The sequence below is a fragment of the Linepithema humile genome, chromosome 3 (assembly GCF_040581485.1).
Source record: "Linepithema humile isolate Giens D197 chromosome 3, Lhum_UNIL_v1.0, whole genome shotgun sequence".
NCBI classification, from domain to species: Eukaryota; Metazoa; Arthropoda; class Insecta; order Hymenoptera; family Formicidae; genus Linepithema; species Linepithema humile.
Window position 1 is genome coordinate 14930496 of NC_090130.1, and position 15751 is coordinate 14946246.

The window sequence follows — 15751 nt, forward strand, 5'->3', positions numbered from 1 at the left end:
TCATAACTGTAACCAGTCATGAGTGTCTGGTTTCTTTTGTTGACGATCTTGATTTGATCTTCTTCGATGATTGTTCTGTTGCCATGTTTTGCGCTTGCGCCGATGCTTAATAGATTACGACCTAAGTCCGGAATCCAGAGTACGTCATATAGTGTACCTTCGCGTTCTTTACCGTTTACCGTTGATATAACTCTAATATTACCTTGGCCACCTGCATAAACAATGTTTTTGTTTCCTACAGTTATCGGTACAGACTTGTCGTCAATCGCCTTGAATGTCTCGAACCATTCTCGTTGAAACGTCATATGATTGCTAGCTCCTGAATCAGCTATCCAACAATCTTCGTTCGGGCGTTCGCGCTGAGCCGTAGAGAATGATGCTGTGAATGCATCGCCATGAGGCGATCTTTTACCTTGTGATGCGCTGTTAGCTTGCTTCGATTCTCGTTTAGGTTTCTTGCATTGTCGAGCCGTATGTCCTTCTTCATCACAATTGAAGCATTTTCCTTTGAATGTTTTCTTATCTTGCTTAGGCTTTTTGATGTGCTTTGACTTCTTAGCCCACAATGCAACAGATTCATCTTCGCTACTTATCTTGAGCTCACCGAAGCTTTTAGCCAGTTGTTCTTCTTTCATGAGACGAGGCAGCAGATTAGCTAATTTTTGTTCGTTTCTTGGTACTGAATCCCAAGCTGATATTACAGAACGAAAACTTGCTGGTAACGAATGCAGAATCTTCGTAATTATTGTTGTTTCATCTTGTTTATGGCCAACGTCTTCAAGTTGTCGAGCCATCTGTTCAACGTTACTGACGTGTTCCGACACCGTCATTTTATTTGGATCCATCTTATACTCGAAGAATCTTGCTAACAACAAATGCACGCTTGTTTCGTTCTTTTGCTCGTACAGTGCCTCAAGCCTCGTCCAGATTTCGTTTGAGGTTCTGCAATTTACAATGTGACGTATCTGAGATAGCTCAAGCGACTGAGTCAATGCATACTTAGCTTTCTTATCTGTAGCATCCCAGTTTTCGAAACGTTCTTGTGGTCTGACATCCTTGCCGCTCGCGACATCATATAATCCGTGAAATTCGAGGAAGACTGACATCTGGTACTTCCACAGCCCGAAATCTGTTCCATTGAACTTCGTGACGGCAATTTTATTTATGGCTTTCCTTTTTGTAAGACAGACAGTTTTTCCTTAACTCAAGTGTGCGTAACTACAATGCACATAACCTATTCACTGGGCGTAGACGCGACCAACTGGGCCCATAACCTGTTACGGAAATGGATGTGAATAGGCTTGTATATTAAAAATGTCACCACTTTCGGTTGTAAGAAACTGAATTCCTTTTATTATTAGAATAAGCCAATACTTATATGCACAACAAGGGGCGTTGTCAACCACCAACGTGTGTTCGAAGGTTTTACAGAGAGTCGACTCTACTAAACAAAAAAAGGGTTATTATGCACGCCCGAAACAGCAGCGCGGAAACGAACGAAAAAGCGCCATCTAAAAGAAAACGAGTCGAATTATCTTCAACAATGCACATACAAAAAAAGGATTACGTTCGTGAATTTGCTAAACGTTATTTTTTTTTAGAGTAAATTTTTTTTGTATTTAAAAAATCGAGTCGGAAGCACGGAATATTTTTCTACTGGCCCTGGCTGGTTGTGTTTTGTCGACTGTCTGCGATTGTTAATTGTTTTTATCTCTCGTCCAACGCAGTACGTACATTACAGTGCTCGTCTTGGTTCTGTATGAACAAATTATTGTTGCACTATGGAGCAATTTACAGCGAGGGAATATACAGATATGTTAACTACATACGGAAGAGCGGGCAAAAACGCAATAGTTGCGGAACGTTTGTACGCGGAAAGATTCCCTGAACGTAGACATTCATCCTGGAGAACAATTCTGCGATGCTTCCAACGATCGCAAGAAACGGGATTTCTTCTCCCAAATCGCGAACGACCCGATCGCAGGCGAGTGCATCTTCACGTCCGCGTCAAGAAAAGAATTTTACGTGATTTCGAACGGAATCCCGGAAATAGCGTGCGTCGAGTAGCTGCTGCACTCGACATATCACGGCACGCAGTTCATAGAACATTGTGGGAGAATGGACTGCACCCATATCATTATCAACGGGTACAACAGCTTCTTCCCAGAGATGCAGAACAACGCATCTGGTTTTGTGAAGGTATTTTCATTATTTTCATTTAAGATTTGCAATATTTTTATGTGTATTAGTTATCTGTAAAATGTAGGTTTTCTCGCGCAGCATCGGCGAAATATTTCTTTTTCCGATTGCATTCTGTGGATGGACGACCACCTTCACACCAAACGGTGTATTTAATTCACGCAATTTCTTGCAATGGCAAGAAGAGAATCCGTGCGATAAGCTTAATTCCAATATCGTTGGACCATCAATGTTTGGGCCGAAATAATTGGAAACCAAGTAGTGAATATTTTTTTCATTAAGCGACTTTCCTTTCGCAAACTCTGCGAAACTCTCTCTCTCTGAACTGCTAATGATTCTAATGATAATTTTCATATCGGTCCGTATTTTTCCCCGTCGACTTCTCGAAGATATCCCTCTCAACGTACAAGCGGAGTTGATCTTCCAACACGATGGAGCTCCTGTCCATTTTCAAAGGCAAGGAATACTTTAGACGCGCGTTTTCCGAAAAGGTGGATGGGTCGAGGTGGCCCAATCATCTGGCCGCCACGGTTACCTCACTTAAATGTTCTAGACTATTTTGTATGGGGTCATATTAAAAGTTTAATAGAACATCGGCGTGATGGTACAGAGCAAGAAGTCCGTGAAGCTATTGTTGCGGCCTTCGATACCATTACGCCGGACATGGCAAACCGTGCGACGCGCAACATAATTCGAAGAGCCGAAATCTGTATACAAGAGGGAGGCCGGCATTTTGAACAATTATAATTATTATAATAATTATTATAATAAGTAGAACGTGGATTAGGCCTATTGGAGAAACCACTTTAAAAAAAAAAAACGCGCTATGCTATCTACCGCTAGGTGCTGTGGAAAAGATGGCACAAAAATTTTCTTTTTACTTATTTTTATTAATTTATTTATTGAATTATTATTTTAATTACAAGAAAGAAACGCGCGACAATCTCGGACACGACAGCGTGCGCAAGACGAAAAGTTATTGTTTATGCGTCGCCTTTTTGTGTTGTCTTCCGCCCGATTCGTCGCGAGCAGCAGTCGCGCGTTTCGAGCAGGCGATGGGCCGTACGCCCAGATGTGTCAACAACGGCGCGCGTTATCGCCACCGCCGCTACGGTCAGCCCACTGCCCGATCGCTGTTACGAGCGTATAGCTACGTAATAGATTATTTAGAATAAGTCGGGACACGTTTGTGGAAAAAGTCTTTATTCGGTGTTGCTGGTTTGAGCTTTGATCGAGAACTGAACTGGCGAGAATGATCTTCGTTTAAGGTGCTGTAGGAAAATCGTAGCGGCGGAATGTTTATTGGAAGGAAGCGGTTTTGTCAAAAAGAAAATATGCGTTAGGCATAGGGACAGCGTTTATGTTTATTGCAGTCATCGAAGGGTCATGTGTTTAGGGTCAAGAAGGAGTAAAGATAAAAAAAGGTTCAAAGGTTCGAATAAAAAGAGTAATATAAGAAACTATAAGTTGCGGCACGTAACATCTCCCCCCTTAGGAATGAAGATCTTTCTCGAAGTAGAAAAATACATTTAAGATCTTATTTCTAAATTAACGCAGTAACTTAATCTAGTATTACAATGATCAGAAAAATTAATATTCAACGATGTTCTAACAATGAGGTATAACGTAGTCTTATACTCTAACATACACATATATAGGTTCTTATACTATGTCATTAATTCGCAATGTTAAATTTCCTTAAGACGATACAATAGTTGTGTTTTGTCTTACACGCGTTCAAGTCTTGACAATCGATTATTACGAGAGCGAGAACGTCGGATCTCGTTATTTGTTCCATGTCCCTCTCTTTCGATACGAAGGGATTCTTCGCTGTCGGTCGGTACCGATATAAAGGTAACTTCGCGTTGCGTAGCTGTCGGATGAGCACTACGAGTGGTTATATTATTATTAAAACAGTTGTTAAAATACTGAACGCAGCCTTCCTTAGGTATACAACATAATTTAAAAATATGAACGAACTTACTAATCAATGAACATTTTACCGTTATATAGATAATAACTAATCCTATCATAGTATATAATATATAATAGAACCAACTCAAGGTCTTTTCATATAAGGTTTTAGTTCGGTGATGTTTGCCTATCTCATTTGCTTCTTTATATAATTCGTCCAAACTAGAACTAGCTGTTTTTAATAAATTAATATCTACCCGGTAAAAAATTTCTCATACATAATTAGACAAAAATAGTACATATCTAATTATACAAAATTATATACCGAATTTGTCCATACATAAATAGATACACCTATATATAAATGAATATGAATATATATATTTATATATGATTATATAAAGGTGTGTATGAGTAAATATACATTTTCTTGTTTTATTTTGTTGTGTTTTTATTGCGCAAACATAAAGTACATAATCATACATACATCACATCATATATATATATATATATACTCATACAGTACACAAAGATTGCATACACATTGCATCAATCTTTCATCGCAATGTTGCAATATTGCAAATTCACTGCAAAATGTTGTTGCATCATTGCTGTGGGATTGCAGCAACGTTAAAATGTCCGCTTTTAGGAAGATTGTAACGAAAGATTACAGTAATATTGCAATGTAATGAATTTGCAATAATGCATTGTTATTGCAATCTTAGAATAATGTTGCATATATTTTTATTTATTCGGACATTTATCTGTCCAATTTTTGAACAATCAGTTCAATATCTGAATTCCCTGTGTTGAGGTCGTATCAGAAAAATTAAACTGATAAAAATAATTACTATGTCTTTAATCTTACTAGCCACTCTTTGCAAGTTTCATATAATCATCATGACTAAAACTTAAATACGAGATAGATTTTGCAACGCGCGTCGCATAGCGGTAAACGAACGAACTAGCAATTACCGAATATTGCTATTGCAATGTTACTGGAATGTTGCTGTCACATTCTCATGAAATATTACAATTACAGGTTGCAATAATGTCTCAACAATATTACATTGCAACTTGCAAGATTGTAACATTGCTGCAATGTAATTGCAATGTTCTGTGCTGTATGGGCAGTAAGAGTGACTTGATGAGGTCCTTTCTTAAAAATCTCTTCTTTAAATACCCCAAGCACTAATTTTCGAACTATTTGTATCATTCATAAAATGTATTTATATCTCATGTTATTTATTTTTCTCATATTATTTAGAAATACAATAAATAACATATATTTCTTATAAATGTAAAATAGTGTTTTTTTATTTTATTTTGTTTATATTCCTCTCTTGCATGCACGCGCGCAATGAGAAAAAGGTATAGAAACTTTTAGAAAAGTAAAATATTTTTAAATCAAGGCATTAAGTGAAATTAAGGAAAAAGTGACACAATTAGCCAGAATTTCTCGTTTATACAAAATCATATACAATTGCGTATGACTATATCTGAAATTTGCTTCTTACTTATATATGTTTATACATGATGCAAGACTTATACATAATCATATATTAGACTAACAGAGATTCATATATAATTATATATAAAATATTGTGGACATTATATATAAGTATGTATAAAAAGTACTTACATGTAATTCTATACTGCAGTCGCTCCATTTATATATATATATATATATATATATAACGTTTTATATTTCGTCATGTATAATTATACATATTTTTACACAATTACGTAAAATATTGTATAACTCTATTAAATGCTACATGATTATATATGAGAAATTTTTTACCGGGTAAGTGAGGTGTTTTACCAATGTTTAACAATTGAAGCTCTGAAATATTAACATTACTTTCTTTGATATCTTCGCATAATTTGTTTGTACTAAGATTAACGTTAGGAATAAAATCTTTGTCAATGGTATCGATTATGCTTATAGTTTGGGTATGTAATAAAACATTATCTGAAATGGCATCACATTCCGGGGATAGTTTAACTAAACCAGTCAAAAGTAGTTGTGTTTGACACGGCTTGTCGTCTTTACATAAAATGTGAAGGGTCTCCTCCCGCGGCGCAGTATAAAGCCACGAGTTCGCAGATTGTAATTGATACCAGACAGTATTATGAATTTTCATTACACGGATATCGCATTCTTTCAATATGTTTTCTAATCTAGCGGATTTCAGTAGTTCCGATTCGCAAGTATGGACGGTCGAAATCTGGTACAATAGGTCCGTTTGTTTGCAAATCATTGCGTCGTTAATCTTTTTACATTTTGTGATATCTCGATCGGTTAAGTGTGTATACAATTGTTTGTCAGTTCTGAGTCCTATGTACGAGTGTAGCGGGTTTATGAATGCGTAAACGTTTTCTTTGTTCTGTTTGATCGGTAATGGAATCATATGGTATAATATGAAATCATTTTGTTCGATTAATGGAATTTCGAAAATGTAAACTAACCTATGATTTTTATAAAATATACTTAAATCGCTAGCATCGATTAGGTTATTAAGTTGGCTAGGGTCTAAAGTTACAGGTAATCTTTTGTTGTTTGTCATATAATGTGAATCTTTTAAATTATTAAATAATTCTCTAGGTGTAAGTATTTTCGGATGGAGTAATCCTCGGCGCGCTAGTAATATAGCATCGGTAAGTATTGTTAAATCTAGTTCATATTCTAACATCAATTCGGCACATTCTAACAAATATGAATTTGTTTCGGTGTTTAATTGTAATGCGTTTAATTTTCCCGTGTTTTTGTAAATTTCGTCGTTAAGTTTATACAAATTAAAATCAATTTCCTCAAATTTATGTTTATTTTCTGCAAAGGCAAGACTAAACTGATTAATCGTGGATCGCATAATGCTGATTTGTTTTTTGTATAATTCTGTTAGCTGTTTTGAATTGTTATAGACGAGATCTATTTGTTCATTATAGTAATTAGCATCGGATGAATCTAGTGTGCCAAATAAAATTTTCGAAATTTGTCCTACAAAGTCAAATACACCACGTTTGACTCTCGCTCCGCGGTTGTTGAAACGGATTTCGTCATCGAATCGTCCTACCATGTCGTTGATAGTTTCTCGCTCTGTTTTTAATGTTATTAATCTTCGTTTAATACGTTCTAATTCTTGTAGTCCTGAACATGTTATATTGTTTCCGTACATATGGTATCTGCTGTAACATAAGATTTCGGTTTTCTCCGCGTAAAATTTCAATATTTTTTCTTTTTCTTCCAATGGCGCAAGATTTACATAACTAATAAACTTCCAGTGGTCTCTAAAAATAAGAAGGTCGCCTAAGTTTTCAAAATAGACTCCTGCCAGTCTCGTTAGTGGTTGGTTAGTAAAGGCTTCAAAAGACTCTGAACTAGTCATCATCGACATTCTGTAAAGGAAAATATGCGCGTTTTAATTTATTGACATGCAAGATTTGATTGCGTTTGCCTCTTTTAATTTCATAATTTACATCGTTCAGTCTACGTGTAATTTGGAATGGTCCGTCGTATCGATCAGACAATTTTTTACTGCCTGTTCTAACCGTTTCGTGTAATACATAAACGTATTCTCCCGGATCTAAAACTAATGGTTTCATTTTCTTATCGTAATATTCTTTTGCTGACTCTTTAGCCTTTTGTAAATTATTCTTAGCGTTTTTTCTTAGGTAATTCAATCTATTCGTTAAATCTGCGAAAAATTCCTCATGAGTGATTCCTTGTCTCGGTTCTACAAGTACGGAAGGAAGTCGCGGTTTTCGTCCAAATACTAGTTCGTACGGAGATATTTTTGTTCCTTCGTGATAAGCGGTATTATAAGAGAACATAGGGGCATCTAGAAATGAATCCCAATTATTTTGATTTTGATTAATATATGGTTTAAGGTATTCAGCTAATACGTGATGTGAGCGCTCTAATGCTCCATTTGACTGAGGGTGGTAAACGCTTGTTTTTACCTGTTTGATTTTAAAGATCTTTGCAATTCCTTTCATTAACTCTCCTGAAATGTTACTACCTTGATCGGACAACAATTCTTTAGGTGAACCATAGGTATAAATATATTTATTGACGATTTTATCAGCTATAGTCGTACTGTTTGTGTCTAGCAATGGATAAGCCGTGCAGAATTTCGTTAATTGATCCTGTGTGGTTAAGATGTATTTATGTCCTTCCTCTGTTTCCGGCAAAGGACCCACAATGTCGATCGCTACCTTTTCAAATGCCTCACTTGGAGTGTCAGTAATTAACATGGGTGCTCTTGTTTTTACTCTAACTAATTTTCGTTTTTGACAATCATGGCAAGCTTTTATATAATTTTTTACGTCTTGTTTCATACCATCCCATGAGTAGTATTGTTGTATTCGTTTTAAAGTTTTTGTTACGCCTTTGTGACCTCCGATCGCTGAATTATGTAGTTCTGTTAAAATATTTTGTTTTATTATTGGATCAACAACTTCTTGTGTTAACGATTCTAATAGATATACTTTAATTGGTGTATCTTTAAATATATATTTTATCATTTGAGTTATTTTTATTTTATTGTTAGCGTCTCCTATAGGTGCTATCGAAATTATCGTTTGGTTATGTGCAATTACATATTCTTTTAGTTTAATTAAGCAATTAAAAATATCTTCCATATTTATTGGGGTATTTTTATTTTTGCGTGTAACGAGATTTATTTCAGTTAGATGCTTCTTTTTCTTAATTTTAATATTTCCCGGTGCGAGCGTTATGTCTTCTGCTTTATTACCGTTTTTAGAAAGAGAAATTTTAATTTTAGGAGAAGAGTTTATTTCTTTCACTAAAAGACCTTTTATGCTACCTGAAATTTGAGGGATTATATTATCTGTTTTCCACAATGAATCATTTAGTGCGTGTTGTAAAAATAAGCTATAGCTCAAATTCGCATCGCTACTACCTGAAGCTTGTATCTGAAAGGTCATTATTTGCGGATTTCTAGAGAGTGCATCTGCATTTGTATTTAGTTTTCCTTCTTTGTATACGACTTTATAATTATATTCTTCTAATTTTAATCGCCAGCGCATTAGTCGGGATGATGGATCTTTAACATTAAAGAGCCAAGTTAACGGCTTGTGATCCGTGATAATTTTAAATGGTTTACCGTACAAGTAAGGTCGAAAATGTTTCACTGCCCAGACAATAGCTAAAAGTTCTTTTTCCGTTGTGTCGTAATTTCTTTCTGCTTTATTTAATGTTTGTGAAGCGTAACCAATGGGAAGATCGCTGCCTATTTCATCTTGTGATAAGATTGCACCGATTCCTTCATCGCTTGCATCAGTAGTTAATAAAAATTCTTTATCAAAATCTGGATATTGTAAAATAGGTTCTCTCGATAGTAACTGTTTTAGTTTTTCATAATTAATTTGTTGCCTCATTTCCCATTTAAATGGTACATTTTTTCTGAGGAGCGAAGTAAATAGTTCTGTAATTTTGCTGAAATTTTTAATAAACCTACGATAGTACCCTACAAGTCCTAAAAATTGTTTTACTTGTTTATGATTTTTAGGAACTGGATATTGCTCGATTGCTTTTATTTTTTCTGGGTTAGGTTTAACTCCCTTATCTGATATTATATGGCCTAAATATGTTAATTCGCGCTTGAAAAATTCACACTTGTCTGGCTGTAAGCTAAGACCAGCTTCTTTGATTCGTTCGAAAATTTGGTGTAATTTTTGTTTATGTTTTTCTAAAGTTTGTGCGTATATAACGATATCGTTTAAATAAACAAAGCAAACATTTCCTTGTAGTCCGGTTAAAACGTTATCCATCAGGCGTTGAAACGTCGCGGGGACGTTCTTTAAACCAAATGGCATTTTTTTATACTCGAAATGACCGTTAGGCGTGTTAAAGGCTGTTTTTACGGTGTCTTGCGGATCCATGGGAATTTGATGAAAGCCTGAGGCTAAATCGAAACACGAAAAATACCTGGCTTTGCCTAATTGATCTAAGATATCTGATATGTTAGGTAAAGTGTATGCATCTCCGACTGTTTTTTCATTTAGTTTACGGAAATCTATTACTAACCGCCATCGTTTGTTGCCATCAACGTCGGGTTTTTTCGGCACTACCCATAACGGTGAGTTATACGGTGAAACAGACGGTTGAATAATATCCTGATCTAATAATTTATTTACCTGATTTTTAATTTCGTTTTTATGGATCGGTGGATATCTATATTGTTTTACGTTTATAGGGATGTTATCTGTCGTATTTATAGAGTGTGTAATTCTGTTAGTACCTTTTAATTGATCTCCCGGTAAATAGAATATATCATTAAAATTTTCGATTATAGGTTGTATTGACTGTTTTTCTTCTTCATTTAAATGATCTAATCTTAAATTCTGTTTTAATAATTTTAATCTTTTTGTTACATTATTTGAGATTACCGAGTCTATCTTATATGTAGGGCTGTCCCTCGGGCTCGTGGTAATATCCACTGGCTCTACATCGATCTCAGGTAACTCTAGTTCTACTTCTTTTTCAGTCGTGTTTGTCACGTATGTATACGTTTCTCCCGCGTGATTCTATTTTACTATGCTATTCATTAGAAAAACACCACGTTCTAACTCTTTGTGATCTATGAATGCATTATCAATGTTATAATGTTTCGTTTGTAACATCACAGGGCAAATACTTCTACTCGGTAACGTTATTCGATTACTAAATTCTAATGGGTATCTTTGATTATTGCTAATTGTTACCGTTCGCGTTTTGAAGTCAATTTTCGCGTTTTCTTGACGCAGATATGTAGAACCTATAATTCCTTGTTCCTTCAAAGGGAATTTACTGGGCACTACATGAAATTCGTGAACTCCCGTATTTGAATGTAAGTATGCAGTTCCGAGAGTTTGTTGCTTTTCTTCGGTTATGCCTTGAATTTCTACTTTTTCATCGACATACACAAGTGTATCGCGCTCTAATGCGTTAGCTTTAATGATGTTAATATCAGCGCCTGTATCTAACAAGAATCTGTCTCCTGAATTTCTAAGTTCTTCGAATGGGATTGATATAAGATTTCTTGAGGTTGTTCTGATTGTATATGTTCTTGCTCTTGTTCTAGTGATTGAATCGGATGTGCGCGACTCGATATTTGGCCTTGACGTTGCGCGCTTTTCGCTTGGCCATGGTAGTTTAAATGTGAATTATTAGTTGAATTATTAGGTAGGTTGTTAGATAAATTATTATTACGTTGATAATTCGCTTGATTATATTGATTGGGTTGGTTAAATCGGTTGGATTGATAGTTAGTGTTAGAAAAATTTTGGTTACTGTTAAATCTGCTTCCGTTCGGGTTATTATTCCGCGAAAAATTTTGCTCGCGTCTGACGTTATTATATTGGTTATTTTGCCAAGAATTTTGATTTTCACGAGAGGCATTTTGTGAATCGTAACGTTTTTTCCTACATTCGTTTTCTGTGTGTCCTATTTTCCTGCAGTAATTACAAGTTATTCGCGATGTATCGTTGAATCTATTTTGTCTAAATCATTCTGAATGATAATTAGATGTTGTAATATACCTAGTTGCACTTTCTATTGCGTCTTCTAACGTGTTAAATTTTTGTGATAAAAGAAGTTGTGCCGTTTGATTGTGTAATCCGCCTAAGAAATGAGTAATTAATTTATTCATTGCAAAGATTCTTAGTCCTGCTCTTGCTGTTGGATCAGGGTAATTAGAAATTGCAAGGATCATTTCAGAGTTTAATTTTCTGGTTCTAGTAGCATAATCTTCAATGGATTCATTTCTTTTTTGCTGAAGTTTATTAATTTCCACTTCCCAATGGTCAAAACTTTTGGAATTTCCGAATTCCTTTTTCTAATGCTTTGCATAAATCATCAACATTATTTATTGTATAGATTGTTCTCACTAACGCGGCATCTCCCGTTAATTTAACTTGTAAGACCGATCTAAAGAAAAATAACCTATCGTCTGGCTCGACTAAGTCATTAACTCCTTTACAATCTGCTGTAAATTGCGTCACTGGAATATTTTTTCCATTAAAAACAGGTATGAGCGATAAACTATTACGGACGGGAAAATAGCTACTGTTACTCGTCAAGGATCTTCGACTTTCTAGATTTGTGCCAAAATGATCTACGCCTTGCGCTGACTCTACCGTTTCTGTTCGATCGTTCATATTGATTGTTTCTAGATTTGAGATTACGTGATTATGTTTAGAATTATTATCGCTAATATAACTAATCGACGAACTACTTTCCGAACTGTCTGTATTATAATGCGCTTTAGTGTCTCTAAAGTTTACAAAATTCATAGACTTACAGAAGTACGATGCGCAGCATATCTATGACGAGATGGTTTCACGCCGCTGGTAGATATAGATGAATTGATGATGATGACGTAGATGAGATGATGATGAGGGTTGACCTTTTTTCGTGCTGGCCGTCCACGGAGTCTCGTTGTTGCTGTCCTTTTCCTTCGTTAATTGCTGTGCTCGTCCAGGAGCCTGATGCCTTTTTCCTCGGGGTAGGTTGTAAACTACGCGTCGTGGTTTTATCGGCTAACAGACAGGATCTCAGCAGGTTGATCGAAATGTGCTCCCGTTAATTTCGTCAGGATAGCACCAAGTTATGATTGACCTCGGTTCTTCTACTTGATAGCTTTGCTTGGCTACAAAGTTTTCTCGAATTCCGGGTTTCTAACTTTCTTTCACTTGATATTAATTAACAGCAATCAGCTCAATTATAGTAAAAATTTCCGCACTTTTACACACAAACAATCCCGCCGCTGCCACCAATTGTTACGAGCGTATAGCTACGTAATAGATTATTTAGAATAAGTCGGGACACGTTTGTGGAAAAAGTCTTTATTCGGTGTTGCTGGTTTGAGCTTTGATCGAGAACTGAACTGGCGAGAATGATCTTCGTTTAAGGTGCTGTAGGAAAATCGTAGCGGCGGAATGTTTATTGGAAGGAAGCGGTTTTGTCAAAAGGAAAATATGCGTTAGGCATAGGGACAGCGTTTATGTTTATTGCAGTCATCGAAGGGTCATGTGTTTAGGGTCAAGAAGGAGTAAAGATAAAAAAAGGTTCAAAGATTCGAATAAAAAGAGTAATATAAGAAACTATAAGTTGCGGCACGTAACATCGCGCGCTTATTGGCCAATCTTTTTTAATTAATTACTCGAAATTTTACGTGGTGGTTTGCAAAATGGTATAGGACTTTTTTGTTCAGAATAACGAGATCTACTTGTATCTTTTCGCTGAGACACCTTATGACAGACACCCTGTATATTGTTGCGCTTATGCTTTTTTGCTACCAATGCTGTGTGTTACAGCTGATGGACCGATCAATGATATGAATCGGCCACTAGAAAGCTGAAGCTATATGACATTTGTTATTAATAAAAATCTTTCTGTATTTCGTTGTCAAGACGATATTGATTAGCAGTTTAAAAGGTCTCTATGACAGTTTGTTTACAAACAAGAGATTTAGATTTGAGCTAGCTATCAGACTGTGCGGACGCGTACCTGATAGCTCCAGCTTATTGTACTCGTATTCCCATTACGTCGTTACGTTGTTGTGTTATGCTATTAAAAGTGTTTTGCTATTAAAATTGTGTTCAGTTCTTTGTGCGTGTAATTATCATTCGGGCGATCGCGGACTGTCAATTACGACACGCGGACGCAACAATATTAAGAATCAAATACTTATCGGGTTTTTAGCATTTTCATGGTACAAATTTTTTCACATCGTGACGACAGATTATGCTCGATTCGTTTCTGCTCATTCGCTGCGTTTTTGCTGTCACACTGCTAGCATATTCATAATATTTAGCTCACTAGCTTCAAGCATACTGCAATAAAGTTATAGGTTACAAAATTATTATTACCATTATAGAGTATAAATTATAATTTCAATTTACCCTTATTTATAATTTTATATATTTTATATATTAAAATAATAATTAATTAAAAAAACAATGATTACCTTGGATTAAGAATGTTATTTTCGACCCAATTGAGTGAAGTGGTTACCCAGTAAACACAGAACATTGCAGCAACATTGCGGCAATGTTTGCAATATTGCTGTAATGTTGCTACAATGTTGCAACATTGCTGCAATATTGCTGCAATGTTCTGTGTTTACTGGGTAATCTAATCTAAAAACGTCAAACGGAGCATAAGAGACATATAAAGGTTAAAAAATTATTATTATAGAATATAAACTATAATTTCAAATTACCTTATATTACCTTATTATTATTACCTGACAGTCCATCGCCTCATCAATTTGGATTCCTTGAAGCCCTTCATTTTACAATATTTTATTCAAGCACTCTACAATTAATGCCCTGTTTCGACCGGAGGATGATTTTACTTGTGGCTCATTTTTTTATCAATTAAAAAAAATTATTTTAGTCAAACTATCTACTCCACAAGTAGGATCATTCACCAGTCTAATTAGGCACAACTGAATGAAATTGTAGGTTATGCATTTCTCCCAGAATTGCCATAGCACACGACTTTGTGAGTCCTTTTAGTGACGTCTTGTAAAAGATTCGTCAGACGTCTGTACATCGTCTTTAGGTAATGTCTCAAAGACGTAATAAAAAGGACGTCTACAGAACGTCATTAAGACATGCGTGTTGTGGGAGTAGTATTACAAATATACATATGGGGCATTCTTTCTCAACTTTACACCCATGCTGCCCATTTTCTATTTGATCTAAAAATTTTTGAAAAAATCTTAAAATTTACAGAAAAATGTAAGCTTTCCAATGGCGCGTGGCAAAATTATCAAATTCAATTGGATCATACTTAAAATTTCAGAAAACCGAAAAAAAATAATAAAAACGGTAATTATTCAAGTGTAGCGATTATTCATTCGTCATTTTTCTCTTCCAATTAACACTTTCGAGTACTCTGTTTATCTGTGCACTGTCACATAAGTCTAAACTAAAATGGCGGATCCAATATGGCCGCCAAAAATTTAAAAAATTTAAGAAATTAACAGATTTTTGTAAAACTTAATACCAAATAGTTTTTCTGTATGCTGAATACAAATCTCAAATCGGATTTTAAAAATTTTAAATGGTGGATCTAATACGACTACCAAAAATATTGAAAAATTTAAGAAGTTAACGGATTTTTATAAAACTTGGTATCAGGAGTATATTTGGGACGCAGATTTTAAAATTTCATTATTAAATTTGTATTTATCGACCTATTTGGTCTAAAGATTATTGAAAAACTATTAAAATTTATAACAAAATTCAAGTCCTCCATGGGCGCGTGGCAAAATTATCAAATTCAATTGGATCATTATTTTTTTTCTGAGCCTAGTCAAAAAAGTTTCATAAAATAAGATCGTGAAATTCATTTTGTACACATTTGAGAGAGTTTCTCTACCGCGATATTATCGCCATTCATTACAACATTTTAACGTTAAAAAACGTTTCATTGTGATTCCGTAAATTTCTAAACGCTTTAATATTTGGATTTGTATATCCGACTCCCATGGTTCTGGGCTTTTTTGTGCTTTGAGCGTTTCTCTGAGGTTTTCTTCGAACAGTTCTTTTCAGAGCTACTTTTAACCGTTCTTTTAGGACTGCTCTCAGAATAATACTACAGAAAATTCTATTATCTGTACTA